The sequence below is a fragment of the Acinonyx jubatus genome, chromosome X, assembly GCF_027475565.1.
Source record: "Acinonyx jubatus isolate Ajub_Pintada_27869175 chromosome X, VMU_Ajub_asm_v1.0, whole genome shotgun sequence".
Classification (NCBI taxonomy): Eukaryota; Metazoa; Chordata; class Mammalia; order Carnivora; family Felidae; genus Acinonyx; species Acinonyx jubatus.
Genome location: NC_069389.1, coordinates 89,186,620 through 89,202,192, shown reverse-complemented (window position 1 = coordinate 89,202,192; position 15,573 = coordinate 89,186,620).

The following is a 15,573-nucleotide window of genomic DNA, read 5'->3' as shown; positions in this document are numbered from 1 at the left end:
GATTAAAGAACGGCATTTAAGTGAAAAACCACAGGGGCAACTTCTACATCTTGATCCAAGAGGCAGGCTTTCAAGGCACGGAGACCGGGGATCAAGCCCAGTCCTATTCAGTGTGTGACCCTACCTTTTTTTTTAATTTTTTTTTAACGTTTATTTATTTTTGAGACAGAGACAGGACAGAGCATGAACGGGGGAGGGGCAGAGAGAGGGAGACACAGAATCTGAAACAGGCTCCAGGCTCTGAGCTGTCAGCACAGAGCCCGACGCGGGGCTCCAACTCACGGACCAGGAGATCATGACCTGAGCCGAAGTCAGACGCTTAACTGACTGAGCCACCCAGGCGCCCCATGACCCTACCTTTTTATTTAACTTGGTTGAACTTCAGTTTCTTCAGCTGTAAAACAGGCATCTCGTTATTACAGAATTGTCATGAGTATTAAGTTGCATAATGGATATAATGAATTTGGTACATGAAAGGTACTTAATAAATGCTAGTTCCCCTCTCCTGTTGCTTTCTGGTGTGAAGTATGCATTTGAGCAAGAGGCCTGGAAACTTAGGCTATCCGAGCAAGAGGAAGCTGAGAGTTCATCTTCTTGAATTACCTCATTTTTACAGATGAGAAAACAAAAGTTCACAAAAGTTGGGTGTGCCTTACTGGTGTGCTTTGTAAAATTGGAATGGGGCTACCAATTCCTATCTCAATACTCCAGGGAAGTCTATAATTTGCTCTGCATTACCTATTTCTATCCAGATCTGGAATATGGAAAAGAGGTGCTATTCTGCAGTCTTTTCCTGGATTTTCTACTTAAGCCAGCTTTGTAGTTTATTTATTTATTTATTTATTTATTTATTTATTTATTTTTAAACATTTATTTATTTTTGAGACAGAGAGAGCACATGAACAGGGGAGGGTCAGAGAAAGAGGGAGACACAGAATCTGAAACAGGCTCCAGGCTCTGAGCTGTCAGCACAGAGCCCGACGCAGGGCTTGAACTCACGAACCACGAGATCATGACCTGACCCGAAGTTGGACGCTTAACCGCCTGAGCCACCCAGGCGCCCCCAGCTTTGTAGTTTAAATGGACAATTACCCACCTGTGGCCAACAACTTCCACAGCTATTTGCTGAGATAGTTTCCTAAACAGCTCTCAGAATTAGGTAGGATGTGATTATAGTCAAGTAGATTCAATGAGGTCCTAGGATTCCTCAGATAAGAAATGACATGCAGGTCGAACTGACAAAACCTGAAACTCTGCCTAAATGTGGCAGAAGGTAGTGGGAGAAAGATGTCTAAAGTTTGGATGCCTGCTTTGGATTCTGTGTCTCCTTCTCTCTCTCTGCTCCTCCCCTGCTTGCACTCTGTCTCTCTGTCTCTCTCTCTCTCCCTCTCTTTGTCTCTCTCTCTCTCAAAAATAAATAAACGTTAAAAAAAATTTTTAAAAAAGGGGGGCACCTGGGTGGCTCAGTTGGTTAAGTGTCCGACTTCAGCTCAGGTCATGATCTCATGGTTCATGAGTTTGAGCCCCACACTGGGCTCTGTGCTGACAGCTCAGAGCCTGGAGCCTGCTTCGGATTCTGTGTCTCCCTCTCACTCTGCTCCTCCCCCGCTTGCACTCTTTTTCTGTCTCTGTCTCTGTCTCTCTCTCTCTCTCAAAATTAAATAAACGTTAAAAAAATTAAAAAAAATAAAGTTTGGAGCTTGAATGGGAAAATGATGACTTTATTAACAGACATTTGGAAGTAAAGAACAAGAGTCGATTCACAGTGGAGATAAGAGAAGAGGATGAGTTCATTTTTGGACACATCATGTTTGAGGTTGCAATGGAACATTCAAGCAGTAATGCCCAGGGGGCAGAGTTAGAGCTAACCTCCTTGGAGATTTTGTGTTAACAATGGACAAGATGCTTTCTCCAGGTAGACAGCCCTGAGCATAAGACTTGGTCAGTGGACAGACAGCTGGCACATTCCTGGGAAGAAAAGAGTACCACCACTTTATCCAGTCTGCATGGTGCCGCCTGGTGCAAGGCTTGGTGAGCAGAGTACCAGCTAGATTCCAGCTACCACTGTTTCCTCCAGAAGTAGCAACTGGCAATTGCTCTGTCAGTAGCCAGTTGGAGATGTGGATCTGGAGTTCAGAAGAGATATCTGGACTGGAAATAGAGGTTTGGGAGTCATGAGTTTATAGGTAAGAGTTGAAACTTCCCAAAGAGAGTATATAGAAAGACAAAGAAGAACAGCCTTAATGGGCTTAGGTGTCTTGAAGATTTCAAGAGGTTGTTTATCATTCTCTCATTGTTTTGCTTCTTTCATTCGCTGAAAGAAGAAGTTATGTGTGTACATGGGAGAAAAATCCTTCCGGGCAGAGATAACAACAACAAGGAAAAATACCCACAAGCAGGAATATGACTAGCTTGTTCTAGAAGGAGCCAGGAGGCTAGTGTGGCTAGAACAAAGTGAGCAAAAGGGGAAAGCGATGGGAGATGAGGTCAAAGTAGGTAAAAGATGAGGATCAGTGCCCAATTAGATAGGATCTTACAGGCTGCTGTAAGGACTTTGCTTTTCCTCTAAGTCAAATAGGAGCCATTGGAGGGTTTTGAATGGAAGAGTGACATGACTTATGCCTCAAAAGGTTCACTCATGGTTCTGTATGGAAAATATAATGTAGGGGTATAAGGCTGGAAGGGGGAGCCTAGTGGAGAGGCTACTGTAATGAGCTAGATGTGAAATCGTGTTGCCTGGACCAGGGTTTTGGCAATAAAAATGGTGAGAATTGATTAAATTCTGGATACATTTTGAAGGTAATACCAACATGATTTCCTTATAATTGGATGGACAGGGTTGGGGGGGGGGGAATATTAAGAGAGGGGGGGGGAGGAAATTCAAGGATGGAATTGCCATTTCCTGAGATGGGAAAGACTATGGGAGAAGCAGGTTTAGCAGTGAAGATTAAAAATTCCATTTTGGAAGTATGAGGCTACTACTTAGAGAAGAGGTCCAGGCTGGGGATTTCAAATTAGGGGTCATGATTGTACAGTTAGTATTTAAAGCCATGAATCTGGATAAGATCACTGAGGCAATGAGTACAGATGAAAAAGAGAAGCATTCTGAGATGGAACCCTGGGGATCACAGGGATCAGAGGACACAGAGAGGAAGAAGAATTAACAAAGGAGACTGACCAGGAGCAGCCAGCGAGGTAGGAGGAGGACCAGAGGAGGGCCAAATCCTGGAAACCAAGCAAAGAAAGTATTTTAAGGAGCATATTAGCTCTGTTCATTGCTGCTGATAGGTCTAGCAAGATAAGGAATAGGAACTGATCACTTAAGTAACAAAGTGGAGGTCATGGGTGACTTTTACAAAGAACAATTTTGGTACAGGGGTGCCTGGGTGGCTTAGTCAGTTAAGCATCTGACTTCTGCTCAGGTCATGATCTCACGGTTCAAGGGTTTGAGCTCTGTGTCGGACACTGTGCTGACAGCTCAGACCCTGGAGCCTGCATCGGATTCTGTGTCTGCCCCCGCCCTCGTGCTCTGTCTGTCTGTCTCTCTCTCTCTCAAAAATAAATATTTAAATTTTTTTTTTAAAAAGAACAATTTTGTCACAGTGATGGAGCAAAAATCCGGATTAGAGTGAGCACATAAGAGAAGTGGGGACAGCAAGTAAAGACAACTTTTTAAAGGAGTTTTGCTAAGAAAGTGAGCTGAGAACTGAGGCCACAGATACAGGGCAGGTGGAGTTAAGAGGAGGTTTTTTGTTTTGTTTTAAGATATAAACAGTAACACTATGTCTATATAGAGGTAGGAATGGTCCAGTAAAGAGTGAAAATCACTGATGTGGGAGATCAAGGGGAGAATTACTAGCACAATAGCCTTGAGGCTGTTGGCATGCCGTACACACAGAGAGGAGTTGGTCTTAGGAGCTGAGATGGCTCTTTCATAATGACGAGAGAAGAGAAAGAATACGGGTATATTTGCAGTAGGTGGGGAGATGTGGGAGTCTCTGGGAACTCTATTTTGACTGCTTCGGAAGGTCAGCAGGTGTGGAGGGGGTGTTAGGGAGGAGGGGTTAAGGGTTTGAGGAGGAGGGGAAAGTAAAAAGAGTGAGAGAGTGAATGAACGGACCAAGGAAATGGAGTGGCAGTCAGCACCAGGGGTCCAGCTGAGATGAACGGTCATGAAAATAAAGAGAACTTCATTAACTTCATCTGTATTCCATCCAGCTCCCTAGACTTCACCCCTATTCATTTCTGCTCAATCGCACAACAAAGGGGGCCTGGACTGTGTCCTCAAATCCAAACCATTTCCCTTTTTGCCTCTGAGGGGATCTCTTCTGCATAGCTGACGCTCAAGGAGGAGCAGCCGGTTTGAAGTGGGAAGTTAGATTTTGGAGAGGGAAAACCTGGGGCGCCTCTAGGACATCCAAGTGGTTTCAGATCTGGGGCTCGGGTCAGAGCTCTGGGCTGTAGGCACAGATTTGGGAGTCGGTTCTCAAAGCTAAGAGAACGCATGGCATTATGCGGGAAGGAAGGGAGGATAAATGGAAAGAAGAGGGCTCAGGACCGAGCTGGAGATGCAGGAGATAAGCTACCTTCCTTTTGCCTGACCACTGTCAGTCAGGCAACGTTTGAAAAAATACAGATATGGACCCCACCATATTTCGTCTATTTTTCACTATGCCATGAGCTGGTTGCTGCCTCCCTGCTTTACAAATTATCCTGTCCCTGAGGATCTCAAAGGACACGGTGTTCCAATGCAGTACGAGCTTGAATCACGGATGTTGATTAAACAGGAGGAAAGCAAATTAAAACCCCCATATGTGCAAGTTACACAGGGACTCTCCCTTCCTCTCTTCTTCTGAGTCAAGCCCTGGCCCTGGGAGTTTAACATCCCTTTGCATCTGTAAACTTTTTCCTTTGCAAAGAACTTTCATGACTGTCAGCCAAACTGGGTCCACACAGAACCTCGGTGAAGTGGGCAGAGAAAAGATTATACCCTTCACTTCACAGGTGAGGACCCTGAGGCCCAGGAAAGCAGGGATTTGCACAGAGTCACGCGGTTGGTTCTGGGGGCAGAGCTGCATCTGGAATGCAGGTCCTCAGCCTCCAGGCCTGGTACGCTGTCCCCAGCAGGGAGCTGCCTAAAGGGCTGTTACTGGGTGGCTGAACTCCATGCTCATGAGAACCTACCAGTCGTGGTTGCCAAAAACTGCCTCAGCCTAAGAGCTTATTTAGAGCCTGCCACGGGTCCACTACCATGCCAGCGCTCACGGGGACCTCAAACGGGGTATAGCATAGCCCCTCTCCTCAAGGAAATGACAAGTTCTGTATTCACCTCTCTCCTACCCCAGTCCTGGGCAGGGGGGGGGGGGGATGGGTAGTGAGGGCTAAGAATGATGAAGGATGGGAAGATGGGTAAAGAAAGGAAAAGCAAGAGTTACTGGTAAGTGTCGAGCATAGTGTAGAGTACATAGGTTATATGTATATCACCTCTATGTTTATAATACACATATGTACACACACATACACACACACACACACAATCAATCCATTTCCATGGATTAACTCACTTAGCTGACTCTACTGCATGTGAAGAGCTTATAACATTGTCCGGCACTTAGAAAACACTGACTGAATGTTAATGATTCCTCCTTCTCCTCCTCCTCATTATTATCAGCAGATATATTTCAAAGTTTGGGTACCTTCAGTGTGTGTGGAGTTGTTTACAGAAGAAGGCGGGAAGGCTCCAAGCAAGAATTTGATTTCCCTCAATAACCCAGTAGGGACCCGGAGCTAAAGAAACTGCTGTACACACTAGCCTAAAACTACCAAACTGCTGAATTTCCAAATATTTATTATTATTATTATTATTATTATTATTATTATTATATTGCTGTTATTGTTGTTGGTCGTCTTTATTTTCCCGCCACCTCTTCCTTCACTATCTACAGATGTTCAAACCTCTTGCTTCACTGAGAAAATCAAGGTCATCAAGGGAGACTTTCCTCTCCAGCAACCTCCCACTGTTGACTCCTTTTCTCTAGTCCCAAAGAATAAGCTATCATGCCTCCTGTCCAAGACTGACTCACCGCTTGGATCCTGTTGTCCCTCTCCTGCCGACTCTTTTTCCACAGCCTCATGGCATGCTCGAGTCTCTTCCACATGAAGCAATATTGAAAACCCTCCTTAACCTACAACCCCTTCTAGCTGGCATCCTCTTGCTTTCCTTTCTTTCCCAGCTAAACTCTTTGAAATAACAGTCTACACTCACGATTCTAAAATTTTTTTTTCAACGTTTATTTATTTTTGGGACAGAGAGAGACAGAGCATGCACGGGGGAGGGGCAGAGAGAGAGGGAGACACAGAATCGGAAACAGGCTCCAGGCTCCGAGCCATCAGCCCAGAGCCCGACGCGGGGCTCGAACTCACGGACCGCGAGATCGTGACCTGGCTGAAGTCGGACGCTTAACCGACTGCGCCACCCAGGCGCCCCTACACTCACGATTCTAATATTCTGATTTCCCATCGATACCTCAACAAATTGCAAACTGGCTTCATCTCTCACAGTTCCACTAACACTGCTCTCCCTGAGGTCACCAATGATCTTCCTAATTCCAAGTTCAACTGATACTCATCTGTCATTTTCTTAATTGATCTCTCTGTTCCATTTGATATTATTGCTTACTCCACCCTTAAACATCTCTCTCCTCTTTTGATTTCTATGAAATCATTCTCTCCTACTTTTGCTCCTTTTCTGGCCATTCATCCTTAGATTTCTATTCTAGATCCTCTTGCCCTGCTCAAACCTCAACTATTGTTGTGCTCCAAGACTTCCACCTTTGACCTCCCTGGGTGATCATCTCTGAACCCAAGGCCTCAGAACCCTATGCTTCTCTCTATCACTGCATTGAGCCCCCTGTTTCAGAATTGTCTTCCTATCTGTCTATAATGTCCTTGATATCAAAGACCATGACCTGTTCAGTCTTATATTCTCAGTGCCTTGCACAGTGCCTGGTATGTTATGGACATTCCATCAATTTGTTTCATAAATGACTTAAAGCTAAGGTTTGACCTTGGTTAGGCTTTACCAAATCGGGAGTCCCCCAGGAGCTGTTGCCAGGTTTACAATTTATACTTTACATCAAGTAAATACTCAGTATTTGTTCTGAACGAGGCTAGATAAGCCCCTTAGCCTGCCTGTGTGTCAAGGCAAAGTTGCTTAGTTAAAAGTAGATATTCACAGGGTTCTTTATGATCCCGAGATCCCAATCTGTAAGAACTCACTGCGATTGTGTTTAGACTCAGTAAGATGATGTATTATGTATAGCTAGATTGAGGCAACAAAGATGGGGCTTCAGTGGATGGGAAAAGAGAGGCCTTATGTTTATATGCTCATTTCCTTCAGCCTTATAGAGTCATTTGCCTAGATATGTAAAGACAGTAACAACAACGACAGGATATAAAAAAGGATTGTGACTGCGTTAATTTGGCTATGTGTGTATTCAAGTTTGATGTTAAAGAAATTTGCCTTTACAGGACCAAACTGTCCCTTTCAGAAATATTATCAATACTCTGTTGTAACAGTTCCCCAATATAATACCCCCACCTCTAGACATTCAAGACCTTCCTCTTTTAAAATGTAGGCAGCTAATACAAATCTTTCCTTCTGAATTAACTGCACATTTCTGCAATCCTTTTCCTGTGTACTTATTTCTCAATTGCAGGCTAAAAGGCCTCCATGAGCTGACAGAGAAGAACTGAAAAGGACAGTGGGGTCTCCTTGGAATTCCAAATATCATAAAAGATGGACCAGTCTTAAAAGCTGTACTTGCTTCCAAGACCCAGATCCATTTCCTTCAAGGGCTCCTGTGAGCAGGTGCTGATATGCATGGATGAGTTAGATACTATAGCCAACAGCCCTTGATAAATTGTTCTTTCCAGCCAGCTAAGATTTTGTACCCTACCAGAAAAAAAGCTCAGATCTTTCCACCCAGGGGAGTCAGAAGACAGGATTCTTTCTACCTCAAACTTCAAAAATTGGTCTTATCAGGATTAAAAGCTCAGATCATGAGGAAAAATCAAACAGGTGCTCCAAAGCAGAAAGCATCTGTCTAGCCCACCAAAATTCATTTCATAATAATCCAATACTAGTCACCTTAGAAAATGTTTCCCAATCATAGCGAGAGATTCCATGTTACTATATTCTCCATAATCAAGAAAGTCCTGCGTGGGTATGGAGAAAATATACCATGATCTGTTTAAGTACTCCAGATAGAAAGACAGAAACAGAGGAAAGAGCCCCTGAGAATTGCTTTAATTGCCAATGGTAAAAAAAAAAAAAAATGAGTCATTCTCATTGTTACTACCACTTGTTTCTTGAAATGGCGATTGGAATTGCTTGTCCTATGTTCCAATAGGGATTCTAAGGCATACAGAGTCTAGATGTTACGGCGAAGAGTCAGATATCTGAGTGACAATGTATTGTATACCCCTGGTACGTTCATGACATAATGTCTAAGAATAAGTTCTCCAATGAATATGAAATGGCTATTCGGTGTCAGGCACTGTGCCAAGAGCTTTAATACATTATTTTCTTCAATCCTTGAAATATCTCTAGGAAGTAGCGGTTATTATTATCATTATCAGTTTACAAATGAGGAAACCATTGACTTTCATCTTATTAGAAACTCTAATGGAAGTAAAGATTCTATTTAGAACAGGACCAAACAAAACCCAGTAAGATTCCTATGAAGAGGACTTTAAGCTTTAAAGTATCACTGAGAGGTATAAAAGAAAACTTGCACATCTAGAAAGATACACTGCTCTTGAATATGAAAACTGAATGTTGTAGGATAACAGCTCACAGATTAGTCTAAAATTTAGTCTATTCATTTGTGATCCAAATGAAAATACCAACAGGACTTTGGGGATTTAGATATGCAGATATTAAGTTCATGGAGAAAAAATAAACATGTAAGAATAGCCAGAAAAGTGCTCAAAAATATATTATAAAGTTATGGTAATTATACACTGGCTAATAAGAAAACAAACTGATCAATGAAACAGAACAAAGTGTCCAGAAAGGGCAGCTATACAGATAGGTGTTTTGTGCTATATAGATGGTATTTAAAATCTGTCAGGAAATTAACTATTCAATACCTGATGTTACTGAATTGATGACTGATTAATAACTGATGTTATCAATTGTTATGAAACTGGATGACTCCCTACCCAAAAATATATACCAGATAGATAGTAAATTATTTAAATATAAAAGATAAAATGACAAAAATACTAAGTGAAAATATGACAGGATATTTATAAATTAATCTAACGTTTGAGGAAGGCCTTTCCAAGCAACACATAAAATGGAAAGTCATGCAGGAAAAGACTGATAAATTTCAATACTGAGAAAATTTTAATTTCTGACTGCAAAAATTATTCTAAACATTTGAAGAAAAATGAATCGATATTTACAGCATAGCATAAAGACCTAATATCATTTATATATAAAGAGTTCTTTAAAAACTATAATAAAAAGTAACAGCTCAAATAAAAATGAACCAACAACATGGACATGCGGTTCACAGAATAATTTTTAAATGGCTTTTAAATTTATAAGTAGTTAACTTCACCCATAATAAAATGTAGATTTTTAAGTAATGGATTCCATTTTCGAGAGCAGTTTTAGGATCCAAACAAAATTGAGCGGAAGATACAGAAAGTTCCTACATATCCCCTGTCCCTATACATGCACAGTCTCCCCCACTATTGACATCCTGCACCACAGTGGTACGTTTGTTACAGTCAATGAGACTACATGGGTACATCATAATCACTCAACATTCAAAGTTTACATTAGGTTTCACTCTTCGTTTGTACAACCTATGGGTTCGGACAAATGCATAATGACATGTATCCATCATTATGGTGCCATAGAGAGTATTTTCACTGCCCTAAAAATCCTCTGTGCTTCACCTGTTCATCCTTTCTCCCCACCCCCCAACTCCTAGCAAACATTGATCTGTTTACTGTCTCTATAGTTTTGCCTTTTCATTATACAATATGCCTTTGCGTTATACAGATGTATAATGACAGATACCCACCACTGTAATTAAATGAATTTTTTAGGGATGATATTTTTAACCATCAAAAGAGGAGACTACAAAGAGCTTTATGCTAATTAATCTTAGGGAAAATTGTCTCCAAACCAACCCAGAGAGAAACAGAAAACCTGAAAAGCTCTACGATTATTGTTTAAAAATTTAATAAATAGTTAAAAATCTCCCTCCACTAAATTTCAAAAAGTAAACTTTCAAAGAACATATAATATCTAATTTACATAAATGTTCCAGAAAAAAGGCATTCAGTGCTTTAATGAGCCTAGTTTAGTTTTGACATCAAAAGCAGAAAAGGACAAAGCAAAAAGGAACAATTACAGGCCAAGCTCAATTATGAACATAAACACAAAAACACTAAATAAAATATTACAAAACCAATCCATCTATACACCACATCATGACCAAGTTTGGTATCTCTGCAGACTACAGTGATGGTTTTGCATTCAAGAAAGAAACATATTCTATGTCTTTTAACATTACAAGATCAAACAGAAAAATAATTTGATGAAATGCAGGAAAAGTTTTTGATAAATACCAACACATTTTCAGGATAAAAACTGTCAGAAAACTGAAAATAAAAGTTAATTTCCTAAAAGGCAGAACTATGCTCTGTGCTGACAGCTCAGAGCCTGGAGCCTGTTTCGGATTCTGTGTCTCCCTCTCTCTCTGCCCCTCCCCCGTTCATGCTCTGTCTCTCTCTGTCTCAAAAATAAATAAACGTTTAAAAAAAAATTAAAAAAAAAAGGCAGAACTATGGAGACAGTAAAAACAAAAAACAAAAAACAAAAAAACAACTTGTTGCCAGTGTGTATGTGTGTGGGGGTTACTGGGAGGAAATGAATAGGCAGAGCACAGAGAATTGGGGAGGGGCAATGATATCATATTACTCTATGATATCATAATGATGGATGGGTGTCACTATACATTTATCCACACCCATAAAATGTACAACACCAAGAGTGAATCCCTCAGGTAAACTATGGACTTTGAGTGATTATGATGTGCCAGTGGAGGTCCATCCTTTGTAAAAATTGCACCATTCTGGTGAGGAATGTTGACAATGGGGGATGTGATGCAAGTGTGGGTGTGGGGGTATATCAGAAATCTCTGTATCTCCCTCTCAATTTTGTTGTACATTAAAACTACTCGAAAAAAGTAAAGTCTTCTTAAAAAGTTGATTTCCTTAACTTAATAAAGGCTAGCTACTGGAAAATATATAACAACTATAATTGGTGATACCTTTGAAATATTTGCTTTAACATCAAGAACAAGTGAAGAATGCTTACTGCCACTGTTTTTAGTCAATATTATACTGGGAAATCTGGCCAACACAATTAAGCCAGAAAAAAAAATCAACTATTTCAATATGGGAAAGAAAAAAATAAAACTGACATTATTTGGACATAATGTTTGTCTACACAGAAAACCCAAGAAAAACTATAATGTTGTCGCATATAGAGTTAATGTATAAAGACTATGTTCTTAAACACCAGCAACAATTAATTTAAAAATAAAATAACTATAGATATTATTTACAATAGAAAAATACTACAAGGATTAAAGAATAAATCTAACAATAGAAATATAAGGCTTTTATGGAGAAAATTATAAAATATTAAAAGCATAAAATGAGGTAAATATATAAAGAAATGTCAATGTCCATGTGACATATTCATGGATAGGAAAATCAGTATCACAAAGATTATAATTTTTTCCAAGTTATTTCATAAATCCAATACAATTCCAACAAAATTTTTCCTTCAAAAGCTAATCGTAAAATTTATACTAAAGAATAAAAGGCCAAGAGGAGCCAGGATAATGCTGCATCATCATCATCATCGTAAATGGAGGATTTATCCTCCACAAAATCAACTTATTAAGCTATAATTATTTTTAATTTTTATTGAATAGATTTGACATGATGTTGTATAAACTTATTTTTATTTTATTTCATTTCATTTTAAATTCCAGTATAGTTAACATACAGGGTTATATTGGTTTCAGGTGTACAATATAGTGATTCAGCAATTCTATACATCATCAGTGCTCATCATGACAAGTGCCCTCCTTAATCCCCATCGCCTATTTCATCCATCCCTCACCCACCTCCCCTCTGAAAACATCAGTTTGCTCTCTATAGTGAAGAGTCTGTTTCTTAACTTGTCCCTCTCTTTTTTTCTTTGCTTATCTTTTAAATTTCTTAAATTCCCCATATGAGTGAAATCATATGGTATTTATCTTTCTCTGATTGACTTATTTCACTTGCCATTTTACTCTCTAGCTCTATCCATGCTATCCATGTTATTACAAAAGTCAAGATTTTGTTCTTTTTATGGCTGAATAATATTCCATTATAAATATATATACCACTTTTTACTTATCCATTCATCTATCGATTGATGGACATTTGGGTTGCTTCCATAATTTGGTTATTGTAAATAATCCTGCAATAAACATAGGGGTGCATGTATCCCATCGAATTAGTGTTGTTGTTGTTGTTGTTGTTGTTGTTTGGTAAATATCCAATAGTGTGATTACTGGATCATAGGCTAGTTCTATTTCTAAATTTTTGAGCAACCTCAATACTGTTTTCCACAATGGCTACATAAGTTGGCATACCCACCAACAGTGCAAAAGGGTTTCTTTTTCCCTACATCTTCACCAACACTTGTTTACTGTGTTGTTCATTTTAGCCATTCTGACAGGTGTGAGATGATATTTCATTTGCATTTCCCTGATGATGAGTGATGTTGAACATCTTTTCATGTGTCTGTTGGCCGTATGGATGTCTTCTCTGGAGAAATGTCTGCTCATTTCTTCTGCTCATTGTTTTAAATTGGATTATTTGTTTTTTGGGTGTTGAGTTTTATAAGTTCTTCATATATTTTGTATACCAACCCTTTTTGGACATGTCGTTTGTAAATATCTTCTCCCATTCAGTTGGTTGACTTTTAGTTTTGCGTACTGTTTCCATCAATGTGTAAATTTAAAGTGTACAACATGTTACTTTGTTATATTTATACATTGTAACATGATTGCTGTTGTAGCAATATTTATCACATTACATAATTAGAGTAAAGTATGGTTGTCTGTATTCAGTGTACTGTGCATTAGATCTCTTTGGCTCATTTACTGCTCTTTGCAAGTCTGTACCCTTAAACAGTATCAATCTCATTTTCCCACCTCATCTCCTGGTAATTGTTATTTTACTCTCTTTTTCTATAGGCATTTTTCTAAAGAGGACATCAAAATGGCCAACAGGCACGTCAAAAGATGATCAACATGACTAATCATCAGGGAAATGCAAACCAAAATCACAATGAGATATCTCCTCACATCTATTAGAATGGTTGTGTTCAAGAAGATAAGAGACAGCAGGTGCTGGTGAGGATGTGGTGATAAGGGAATGCTTATACACTGTGGGTGGGAATACAAATTGGTCCAACCACACACACACACACACACAAAAACCCAAAACATGGAGTTTCCTCAAAAAATTAAAAATAGATCTATCATATGATCCAACAATTCCACTTCTGGATATATACCCAAAGAAAATAAAAACAGAATTTTGAAGAGATATCTGCATCCCCATGATTATTGCGACACTATTCGCAAAAGATATATGTACAGAAACAACCTAAATGCCCATCAACACATAAATGGCTAAAAAATATGTGCTGTATATACACAATGGGATATTATTCAGCCATGAGAAAAAAAATCAGTATTTTTTGTGTATTGGTACAAGAATAGACATATAGAACAATACAATGTAACAGAAAACTCAGAAACAGACCAACTTTACATATCTGAGCTTTGCATATGACATAGATTCCATTATAATTTAATTAAGGAAAGATGGGATAAATGAGTCAATAAATTTTGTCAGGCAACAAGCTATCTATATGAAAAAAGATAAAATTAAATTTCTACTTCATCTTGCTGAATTAGAGTTGAATATGAAAGGCAAAACCTTAAAACTTCCCAAAGGAAAGAAGGAAGAGTTTTGAGATTTGGGGTAGAGAAAATATCTTAAAAACTCATGAAAAATGCAGGTCATAAATGAAAAGACTGATAAATTTGACTATAATGAAATTAAATTTTTCTTTTTTTTTGCTTTTCAAATTTTTATTTAAATTCTAGTTAGTTAACATATAGTGCAATATAGGTTTCAGAAGTAGAATTTATTTAGTGATTCATCACTTACATACAACACCCAATGCTCATCATAAGTGCCCTCCTTAATACCCATCACTCCCCTACTACATCTCCTACCAACCTCCCTCCATCAACCCTGTTTGTTCTCTAAAGTTAGGTTATGTTCTCTAAAGTCTCTCAAGTTAAGAGTCTTTTATGGTTTAAAACAAATAGAGGGAAATTTTCTACATAACAAAAGACACCATAAACAAAATTAAGAGGCCGGACACAAACTGGGAGAAAATATTTCTAATGAATATAGCCAATGAAGGTTTTTTTTTTTTAATGCAGAGTATATAAATAAGTTTAATAAATTAATACAGAGAGGGCAAACCGCCCCAAAGGAAATAGTTAAAGAATATGTACACGTATTTCACAGAAGAAACCCAGATGGTTAGTAAGTGTGGTAAAACATACTTGATCTCAGTAACAATCAGAAAATGCAAGTTAGGATAACGAAGGACCATTTTATTCTCCTTAGAATGACAAAAAGGAATAAATTTAATTAATATCTAGCAGGGGTGGGACTAGGGTGAGGCAAGTGAGGCACTCTCCTCAGGCACAAAATATAAGAGAACACACAAAAAAACTCACTAGTCAAGGTAAGATTTTAGAAACTCAAAATTAATGAGAAAAAAATTCCAATGATGAACAAAGTATCAAACTTTCAAATGAAGACAGGATCTGACCATGAACTTGCATGACTCATTTCATTTGCCTTAACCCTAATGCTGGTCTGGTGGATCAAGGACTGCTAAGGATTTGGGAAAATTGGACATCTTACGTATTTCTGACAGGAACACGAATTTGTGCAACTATTCTGGAGAGTGATTTGATAATCCTGAAGATGCCACACCTTCTATCACAGTAATTCCAGTTCTAAGATTCTATCTTAAAGAAACTGTGACACCAGGGCACATGTGTACAAAGTTGTGCTCTGTGGCACTGTTAACAGGGAAAAAAAAATGTGACAATCCTCGACAAAGATCCTCTCCTTGGCCAAACTCTAGCCAGGCTCCTCTGAGCCCCTTCTCGACTAGGGCTCAACCTTGGCCTATAAAGGCTTGCTTGAACAAAAACATTAACATAGTTTCTAAGAGCTCAAAGCCACATGCCTAAGATGATGTTCCCTTAAAGTTCCTTCTTGGCAAAAATCAAGTCTGTCTAAAGAAATGACTATTCCAGCCAACATCAGAAGATAGGGTCCCTGTCTCCCAGTCTCTGTGGGAGGATAGAAACCTAAGTTCAGTAAGTGCCA